General features: G+C 37.9%; 1 long non-coding RNA gene across 2 annotated transcripts in view; it reads right to left on the bottom strand.

Moving 5' to 3' along the window:
• The window catches only part of LOC114142825 (uncharacterized), a 62,251-nt gene that overhangs the window by 5,617 nt on the left and 45,667 nt on the right, over positions 1 to 10,967 (bottom strand). For both annotated transcript variants that reach the window (XR_003595111.1, XR_003595112.1), the window contains one exon: positions 550 to 621. This is a non-coding gene — a long non-coding RNA (uncharacterized LOC114142825). The remainder of the gene's footprint in view (positions 1 to 549; positions 622 to 10,967) is intronic.

Raw genomic sequence — 10,967 nt, 5'->3', positions numbered from 1 at the left:
AAAGAACAAGAAACATTCCAGTAACTGGATGATCAAAGATCACAAAAGGCTGTTAGAAACAAAAGATCTTCATCTGTATTTACAGATTATAAAGGCTGGGACTCTGTTTTCTTTTACTTGCTGTTGTCGAAACTCAATTTTGTAATTTAAGCAGTAATACCAGTTTTTGTTCTGGTTGTAAGTGGATCCTCTCCCTCCAAAGTTTTTATTTATTTATTTTTATTAAATATTTAATTTGAACCCTTTCTTGAAATACCACAAATGAAAAGAACAGTCACATTGTCTTAACCAGTGCAGAAAATCTTTTCTCAGTCAGTAGTAACACAGCTTTAAATATTGTGCAAAATTTAACAAGATAATGAATGCACTTATTTGCAAAACATAACAATTAGTGAACTGAAAATGCTTCAAAGGCAGTTTAAAATACTGTATTATGACTTGGTATGTTTACAGAGTTTCAATATCATTTTGGTCCATTTTTAGAGGAATACAAACTGTTTAACTGTACATGCCTGTTACAGTCTATCTCATTGCACACAAACACATCACCTGAAATTTCCAGCAGGTGTGGTGTCACTGAGGCCTGGTCGATATTCAGACACTTCAGGGAGGAAACACTGACTGTCAACAGGGGAAAAAAAGGAAAATCACAAAAATTAACAATTTTGCCAAAGTCCCTTGACTGCAAAAGGTTGTTAGGCTCCTTTTTTCGTCAAAACATTCCCTTATTACATGATTGGTTGATGGCGTTTTCATTTGGAAAACAGGTCTGTAAGGAGACAGAAATTTTAACAGAATGCAAATTTGCTCTGCTTATTCTGGCTAAGCTTCAACAGCATCCCAATCCCACTTAAGCTTCTTGTTGACCGCGTCTGCCAGCTTGCTGTACACAATTGGCTCCTCAGCCATTCTGACTGCATTGTTAATGTCTAGCCTTTTGTATGGCTCAGTTCCACCGGAAAGAAAACATCACACGTGCAAAATTATTCCACAACTCAGATAATTAGCTGAAGAAACAAACCCGATTGTGAACTGCAATATGCCTCGGTGACATTAGAACTTTTAAGCATCGCGAGAGGAAAGATTTGAATGCCAAGAGAAATGGGCTTATCAAATAAAGCTTGAAAATGTGCAGTGAATGAAATGAGTCAATCATTTTAATGTGGGATGGAAGCCCTGGGGAGAATAAATAAGCAATAGTCACATCATGCAGGGAGAACAAATGAGCATGGTACACAATTAGGCAGGGTCACATTCTGCCAGAGCTGTGAGCGTGGGATGAGCTAATAAGCTGTGTGAGGGAGTCTGTCGGCTTGTGTAAATGTACAGGAAGATAAACAGGAAGCACAAGATAAAAAAGGGGGATCCACAGCCCTCAATATTCGGATGTACAAACCAAGACAGCCAGACACACAGGCTGCAAGTCAGGTGGGACACAAAGATAAAAGTCCGAGGGGCTGGTGCAGAAGAGGTGGGCTAACAGTCGACTTGCCATCGGGGGCAAGCAGACATGCAGACAGACAGATCAGCGGGCAGGTATAACAACCAAGCAAACAAAAAGACAAGCAGTGCCTCAGAAGGATGGAGGCACAAAGTTTTCAAAGGCGACTTATAGTTATTAACTATTCAATCACATAAAGGAGAGCTGAAGGCGTGAAAGGTTGCGGACCGAAGCACTTTTGCTTCAGTGCATTAAGAGCCTGGTCCGGCACTCGGGGCTGCGTGAAAGAGAAATGGATTGCCTCCCAGGAAGATGACTGCTCAAAGGGGTAGGCTTTTTCTCCTTAATAACAGCAATCTGCTGTGAAAATCTAATCCCAAGTACCATTTACACCGAATCTCGATAACTTCTGCTCGAAAAAGCATACAATATGAATTTTTCAGACCCCGATATACAAATAAACACAACAAGCTCTGCCATCAATCAAGAGACAGCCTCAAAGCAACAGAACAACAATAGCAAATTGCTAATGAATATCGTGCTGCTCGACATTCACAATTTAAAATAGCATAGATATTTTACACTGGCTGAAACGAAAATACAATTCCTCGCAAGAACATTAAACACTTTTGCTCAGTCAGAAATGGGTGTAAATAACCCATATGGTCATGAAAATGTAAGTAAATAAAATAAAAATCTATGGTGATAATGTGAGTGACATTCTGAAAACGACAAGCGCAGCATGAAAACTGACTATGAGATGAATTAATAGCTTCATCTTTGCCATAACAGTCAGATATGGATGCCGCCTTTAAGCTCTGTCCTCTGCCTTTTGCTGCCCTAATTCCCCCTCCTCAGTGGCGGATAAGAGGGATCAGAAATACATCCATATGCATGGACAACTATCTGCAGAGGGGATGTAAGGTCTCAGGCTGGCCAGCTTTTTGGAAAGTACTGGTAATGACACTTAATGAAAGCTGGGAGTCGGACGCTGAGGGCAATAGGCTGGCTGTGTTATTTCCTCAGCCCCCGCCACGCATCCAGACCAGACCAGGCCTTTAGATATCATAAATAAGCAAACATGCTGCGTGAAAATAGATGTGCTGTTTTCCTAGCTTCTCTTTTTCTATTCCACTCCTTATTTATCTGCGCATAATTCCTTGTGTCTCTAGTTTGTTTGTAAGGCCAATGCTCCAATTATTGCTCCCCGAAGATTTTTGAAATGTTGCAAAACATTAGCTGAACATTGTTCCAGTAGTCGTAATCGGCTGGGTTTCCAGCTGGCTTTATCTAATGTGGAACACCCGCTTATAAAGAATGCTGGAGGTTTTGCTACATCTTACTACTCTCCTTATATTACTAAATATGGCTTATGGCCCCTCTGCAATGAAAACGCTAACTTGCTCATTCTAGCCCAAGTTACGCTGTCATCTTCTTAATTGGTCTGGATGACATACAAAGACATGTGCCTCCTGTGATGCAGGTGATCCAGCTGAGGGTGAGATGAGAAGGGTGCTTGTGTTGAAAGGAGTTGTGAGGTTCAAAGTAAACAGAAGGAATGAGGGGATAGAGAGGCTCTTCTTAGCACAAGCCCCTAATCAGTACAGTCAACACACGGCAGATTGGGTTCACAGCTTTCTCTTCGTACTCTCACGCCGCTTCTGTCCTTCTATCACCAAAACCGAATCCCTTCAATCAGCTCCAATTTCCCTGCTTTCAATTTAAGGGGATGTGGGATAAGAATGTATTGCAAGAAAATGCCAGGTAACACAAGCTGGGCTTACTCTGAGGCAAGGAGATTCTGGCTGAGGAAAATTACATTTTTTTTGGCCGTAAGATATGATTCCATCAATAAGCAACCCTTTCAAAAGCAACACATTGAATTCATATTTTATTTAGAAAGAGTTGAAAGTTTCTGTTCTGCCATAGGTTGGGAGATGTGTCCTGTGGGCTGTCAGTGACCAGTAACAGAGACACTTATGGAGAGTTCTTGGGTTTTCATTGTGGAAAGTTTGTAAACTCTGGAGGACCAAATTACCCCAGGGAGTAGAGACATTTTTCTCCAGTGCCTTTCATTGTCCTTTGATTATAGATTCTCTTTGTCAGTCTCAACATTTCCCAGCAGAAAAGTGTCTTCAGTGTTAACAAGCTTTTGCCATCAGTCATCAAAGGAGCACACAGGTTAGCTGCAGCCGAGCAGACTAAAGAGAAGGTCATTGTGGGTGAAGAACAAGAAATGTGCTAAATGTGTTTGTATGTAAAGGAGAACCTCTGCTCTAGCAGGGACATGGTACCACGCCTTCATTAGCGACAGGACCCAGAGGTTCCACCAGGGAGGATGGTGGCATTTCAAACACTAATGTTTTGGCTTTCCAAGACTCCTGGGCTGCTGATTTTACAGCCACAAAAAACTGACCATTAGTCAAACAAACGCATCAAATCCTATGCTAATCCCAGGGCAAGAAAAAAATTCTCCACCATGACAGACAATAGAGTCCTCGGAGTTATGAAGCATCTTTGTTTTTCGGTGTCTGTGATGTGTTGCTGAGTGTTTCTATTGACCTGTGTTTTAGATGAGCCACTCCAGGAACGCTTCTGCTCTGCCTGAAAGCTTTCTTCTTTGTCACTGAGGTCTCTGGAGTCGGCCAAAGTAAAACAGGGAACATGTAGTCACAGATGGCTTGTACAGGCTTGCTGTTCCTCTTTTGGGAGAGGAGCAAAGCCAGGAGTATCACAGTAACGAGATGATGGACTCCATACGTTGACTGAATTTCAGCCCTTCAAGCAACTTTTGTTCTTGAAAAGGAAGAAAATTATTCTTTGGTACTAGTAAAACTAACATCAAAATAATCTAAAACATATACTGTTCTCATTTTCTGTTTCAGTAAACAGCAGTTGGACTGTATAAATCTGTTGAATAACTTTTCATGTTGTATAGCTGCAATATAACTGCACTTTCCAAAGCAAAAAGGAAACAAGTACTGACAAGTTATCATTCTGTGACCAGCAAGATATCAAGATTGTTTAAAAATATTCAGTATTTTTGAATTTGTAAGTAAAAATATTCTTATATATAGTGATTGAAAACACTGCACATTTTTCCCACAACAAAATGTGAGGGAAATTATGAAATTTATTATTGAGCTACAGAAAGTTAATAATAGAGTGTTTGAAAATTGTAATGTTTGCATTTGTACTTTATCAACGTGACAGAAAATGCTTGAGAATGTAGCTTCTCTTTGAATATCTGGGCTAATATTTAGATGGAAATATGTTGAATAGTGGGGACATTGTGATGATGGGAAAGATAGTAAATTGTCAGGAAAATGTGAATTATTTCTAATCAATATCTACAGCTGTAATATCAAAATGAGATTTTCCTGATGGCGTACAGTGAGCAACTCTTCCAGTCTAGGGTGACTGAACAACAATTTCACAAATTGTCTGCTTTTCTTGGTTTTACCTCAGAAACAGCATGTTTAATATCCTGCCACAAGTTCTTTGTTGTACTAAGGTCCAGAGACGGGGATGGTCACTTTTATCATGCTAACAGGTTCAAAATGCTGCTTCCCTACTGGTGTGTTTTAGGTTGATCTTTTGTTGAAACACAAATTTCAAGGGCATTTACTTTTTGGCATGAGACAACACGACCTCTTCAGGTATTCTGAAATATCCAGACTTATACATGATCCCTGCTGTGTGAATTGACCTGACACTATAGTGCGAGAAACATTCCCATAGCATAATGGTACATGTACTGTGGTTTGAATTCAGCTGGTATGCTGTCTGATAAACTGTCTACACCTGCAACATTGCTTCCATCAGTCCAAAAAAGGGTCACCATTTCACTTCAATCCATTCAATGTTTTCTGGAAAATTGTAATGTATTCAGCGCATCAGGTTATTTTTTCAGCGATAGGATTTTGCACGGGCTTATTGCCAATAGCTTGGCTAAACTTTGATCAATTTGAATAGAAGTTTTCAGTTTTTTTCTATGTGTTTCTGGTTTTGATTTCCATTTAAGAGATTTGACATCCATTAAGCACAGTCTCCTTTAATTTTCTGCAATACTTCACTTTTGTAACCACCGGCTTATTTAAAGTAAACAGTTCCTCAGAAAAATGTAAAGAGTTTACTCAGATTTTTAAAGGAATGCACTACAACCAGTCTGTAAGACATTCACTGCCTTTGTCTTAAAATAAGAACAACCAGTTTGACTTCTGTTGTCAAAATAAGCTCTTAAATTAGATTCTAAATGGAACCAATTTGAACAGGCAAAATGTTCTGTGTCAGCTAAATCTGTGTCAACTATGCAAAATAACATACATGTCATGACTGTTGTGTCTGTTCTCTATTACACCTATTGGTAATATAGTTACGTAGAAATAACGTTTCTGCCAAAAACAGTGGTAGTGATGATGGACTACTGTTAGCTTAAATGCTACAGTATAGTGACATCAAATCTTTTTAGTCACAGTTCAGCATTAAGCACTGTTATAAACTAAACTAAGCAAACATATTCATTGACATTTATACCTAAAATGAAGCTGGAAGAGATGTGAACAACAATACTCTGTTTTTACAATATACCTTTATTTTCCTTCAAGCTCAGGCTTGAGACCAATGATCTTAATCTGATGAGCTCAATCTGATGAGAGCAAGCTTTGAAAAATACAAACACTGAAACTGTGCATTAAAATCTCCTGTGCATCACAGAGTAACAGTCACTACCACACTTAAGCCATTGTTTTATTTTCAATTTTTAAGAGTTTGGTTCTAAGAGGGAATAATATGTAGTTTATGATGTAGATTAAAGTAGTCTGTTTGAGAGAGTAAAGCAACCTTGGGGGCACAGCTGTTGCTGCGAGACATGATCATAACCTTTATTAAAATAAAACAACCCTCCCACACTGCCACTAATGTCTACACCATACATGGTCTCATTGTATGCTGAACACACACAACAGCCAGGAAGGAGATAAAACATAATGAAAAAATGTATGAGCGAAACAAAAAGGAAAAAAGCTAAGCTAAAAATAAAACACATTTGCAAATAATTGGGATTTCAGAGATTTATGTGGAATTACAAGGAATCATACTTGTTAGATCGGAGATATTGTGTAAAAACTATTTTTGAGCTTAATATATATATTTAATGCCATTCCCTCATCAAAAACATACCTGGAGGATTACTTTGATTCTGTCATGTATGTTTGAGAAATCCTTTGAATTCCCGTGGCAACCATTCAGGGTGCCTAAACGCTTGCTCGTACAATGGGCCGCCTTCTGGAGCTGCAGTTTCCTGCCAAGCTTCTGCCTCACAGAGCAGTACTCCCAAACACGTTTCAGTCTCCGCTCAAAGAATCTTGAGGCTTTTATAACTAAACCTAAACCTAAAAGTTAAAAAGTGATGAGCAAGGAGTGATACACTTTTCCAAATTACACAGCCTGGGATAATTTTGTCAAAGCGCAGCGCAAAAACATTAAAGTCAGAGAAGTTTTAGAATAAATAAATGGAAATCCAAAGTTATTGTGTCTTTTATAAGTCACATTTGTCTCTTTTACTCATTGATTCACTCACAAACTTTTATGGGAGACAGAATTACAAGGACGATAAATGGCCTGTGCTTGTACTGCACTTTATCAAGTCCAGAGGACACCAAATTATCCCATTCATGTGCATATTCGCACACTGATGGTGGTTAGCTACTACATTGTAGCTACAACCGCCCTGGGCCAGCCTATCACCTACAGAATAACACCTTACTTATTCTGCTGAATATGCCCTCCTTGAAAGTACAAGTCCCAAAAACTCTTAGTGCCACTAAGAAAATCTGTGGCTGAAATACATAATGAAACTATTTCTCTGTGGAAAGTGAATAAAGTCATATTCAATAAGTTTGAGTATGTGTTCCAATGAGACTTGTTAGAAGTTAGAAGTTCCTTTTGGAAATGCCAACCTTTAAGCAGGTAGTAACCATAATTTTTATTGAGCTGACATTACTGTATTTATTTACTTTATTGGTCTGATGTAATACTCTAAACTTAAATGTTGTGTTTTCATTTAGTAAGTAAAAAGTAATCATAAATATTACAAATATTTATGAGTGTATGTGTAATTATCTAGAAATTTTGTTTCACTTATTAAATTACTGAAATAAGCAATTCAGTAAATGTATTTGTGGGTCTGTAAGATGATCATCTTACATACCAATCTGTAAGATACAAGTATATCTTGTATCTGTAAGATATAATTCTGATGTCTTATCAGAATTATTATCTGATATAATTCTGTCTTTACCATTGAATCTAATTTCATATTATTTTATAGATAACTCATTGCATGCTAGATTGATTGCAATCAAAAATATTCTTAACACATAACAGAACATTTGTGGTTAAGAGGTTGAATCATAAGTTAAACTTTATTGTATTATAATTCAAACTATCAGTCACTGGGGACTTTTGTCAGAGCCGATGCTCCTTTTTAACTCAGTATTGTGAGCAGGAGATGCAAGACAACACGAAAATGCCGTTTATCTGAGGGCTGTCACCTTCTTAATACTTATTGGAAGAGCCATTAGTTCTCAAACAATGCCCAGTTCTTTCTCAGATGATGAAAGTAATCATTTTTAATAACAATAATGCATTTTCCATCTTCATTTTTCTTTTTAATAATACTGTTTGCATACAGGTTGTCAGACTTGTTATGTTTTGTATATTTCCATTGTGAGGCTGCCACCAAATGGGAATCCATCTTACAGTCGAGATTATACACTGGCACACGCTTACTTCACAGATTTACTTAAAAAATATTTACTATATAATTTGTAAAGACAGTCCATACTCATTGTGGGTCTCTATTTCCCTGAAAGCTTCAGCCCCACAGCCATTTTCTACTCGTCAGAGAAGGTGACTGTGAGTACACCACTACCATCACAATGACCTTTCCACAAGCCTGGGGAGCAAGCAATGCAGAGGAGAGGCAATAAAAGTAATGAAAGAAGCAAAGGCAATTAAAGTGGTGTGTGTGAGGGGAGCATGGCAGAGATGAGCCTAAGTGGAGGCAGCCCTGGAATGCTGTATAGCTCCATATCCCCCATAATCCCTGTGTGATCGCAGATCAGCCCCAGTCTGATCATCCACCTGCAGCATCCACCAGCTAAGCCATTAAAAAAAAGCTCAGCCATGCACATACTTTACACACAAACACACACACATTAAAGTGATCAGACAAACACAGACATGCACACAGGAAATTTAATTACAATAGATGCCACACAATATCCACTGCAAAACAAAGGGAGGAAACAGCTAAAAATATATTATCAAACACATTCAGGCAGAAACACTAACATGCCATCTCTCACATATTCAACACTCGACTAGTAAATGAGTGCTCTTTCCAGCCCACCGCAGTGCAATTCCTCCATGCAGCCAGCAAGAATCATTAATGCCCTTCTTCTGATGCTCCCACACAACCAACAGCAATTATTTCTAAAAGCAAAAGTGAAAACAGAAATCACAAAAAACATACATGGCACATAATCATTATTATTATTATTTTGTCAGGTTGGTTGTGTGGGGTATTGAGGAGGGGGCAGAATCTTGGACTTCATCTTCTCTAGCGCAGTTTACTTTCTGCAAAATGACAATAATGCTTTTCCTAAACCAATTAAGAGGCTGCAGCGTTGTTGTTTCCATGTGACATTGACAGCACTTAAGAAAGCTGATGGTAGGCTTTACAGTTCAGCCTGAAATCTGCTCTTGACTCTAGAGTCAGCCAGCAATGCAGTCTAAGAGACACATGTCTAAGCAATCATACAAATGCTGTCACTCACATCAGTAAAGCAAATGGCACTGCAGAGCAAAGATCGAGTAGAAATATGTACATAAGGACGTGCAAACTGGAACAAAGATCTAACAAACAAAAGACGAAACAAGCACTTAGGCTTCCCAATTGTCTGCATTTAACAATACTTGCCACTCAGGCTTGTGGAGAAAGACTTCATTATCTAATCAGCTTTTGGAAAGCACAGAAGGTCACAGTTGTATGAAACAAAACAAGTTACAATTTAACCAATAAAATCTGTATAGCAATTTTCAATCATGTCAACATGACTGTTTTTCTGGTTACTGTTAGGAATATTGTATCTGCAGTTCATAATCATTTAGTGTTTTTACAATATTTTAATTGCATAACATAATATATTACAGAAAGTGTTTACACCATGTATTTACATGCTACTGTGTAGCATTCAGGAGTCCTTGCAGCAAGGGAACTCTATGAAGTAGATATTTTAGATGTACAGTAGTTTGAGCTGCACTGTTCTGGTACTTAATGAAGAACAAAGAGACAAATCAAATGATTTATACGTTTCCGTGTGAGGTTCCCCATCCATCTACTAACTCAGAGCACACAAAGTACCACTGTGTTAAACCAAAGATAAAAATATCCACCTTTCACCCAATAACACCCCAAGTAACTACTGTTGTGTGACAGTACTATTCAGAACATTACTTATTATGTTAGTTCAGTTGAGTTGACATAAGTCAACTCAACTGAAACAATACAAGGCCAATTCTTAAAAACAAATAACAATACTCAATAATAATAATAACAATAATAATAATAACTTTTGTTATATCTAAAACTAATGCAACTACATCTGTGGCAAGTGAGCAACATAATGCTCACTTGCTCACTTGCTCACTTGAAGTTGAGTTGACATAAGTCAACTCAACTTCTCATAAGACCAAGTTAAAACAAAGGCCACTTCAGGGCTTTTTACAAGACAAACAAATTCATTTCAAATTCAGATTTATATACAGCCAAATGAACTAAATTGACTCAATTCTTTTTGACACATTGAACAGGTTGCTAATTAATCAAACATGAGCCAATCAGTTTATGTATGCTGCAGAGAATATAAAGCAAGCAATTGAGCTTTGCACAATAATGCAAGAAATAGATATAAAGAAGCAAGAAAAGAGAAAGAAATGATCAACTACTGTATGGGTGTTTGACATGGGCCAGCATGTCAAACTGTTGTAAAGCTACTTAGGCATCAGTCATTACCTTAAAACTGGCTTTAATAACTATTGCACACAGTAAGCAATGGGCAAATTTTGGGTATAAAGGAGCATTGGAAAATAATGTATGTTTAATAACTAGGATCTGTATTAGGAACAAAAAATCTGGATTGGCATTTCCATCCTGTGATCAAAATATACATTGTGCCCCTCTGTTCACTGTGACAATCTAAACAAAATCTGTCACTGTCAAAGAAAAATATACAAATTTTTTTTAGCCTTAATGTTCTCAGCATAGTTGTATTTGGAGCCTGCAGTACTGTTTTCAAAGTGCTGCTTAAAGCATGATCCTGGCCAAATGTCTAACCTAGTGCAGTAACTGGTCCACTATTTCAGTCTTTGTTACTAATGAGTGGCTTAATTATCATTTTAGTTTCAAGCTGGGTCTTTTCCTGCTGGCTTCTTCTGCCAGCTGGTCATTTGGACAAAATGA

The sequence above is a fragment of the Xiphophorus couchianus genome, chromosome 4 (assembly GCF_001444195.1).
Source record: "Xiphophorus couchianus chromosome 4, X_couchianus-1.0, whole genome shotgun sequence".
In the NCBI taxonomy this organism is placed as follows: Eukaryota; Metazoa; Chordata; class Actinopteri; order Cyprinodontiformes; family Poeciliidae; genus Xiphophorus; species Xiphophorus couchianus.
Note: the sequence above shows the minus strand (reverse complement) of the source record. Positions and strands in the feature narration are given on the sequence as shown.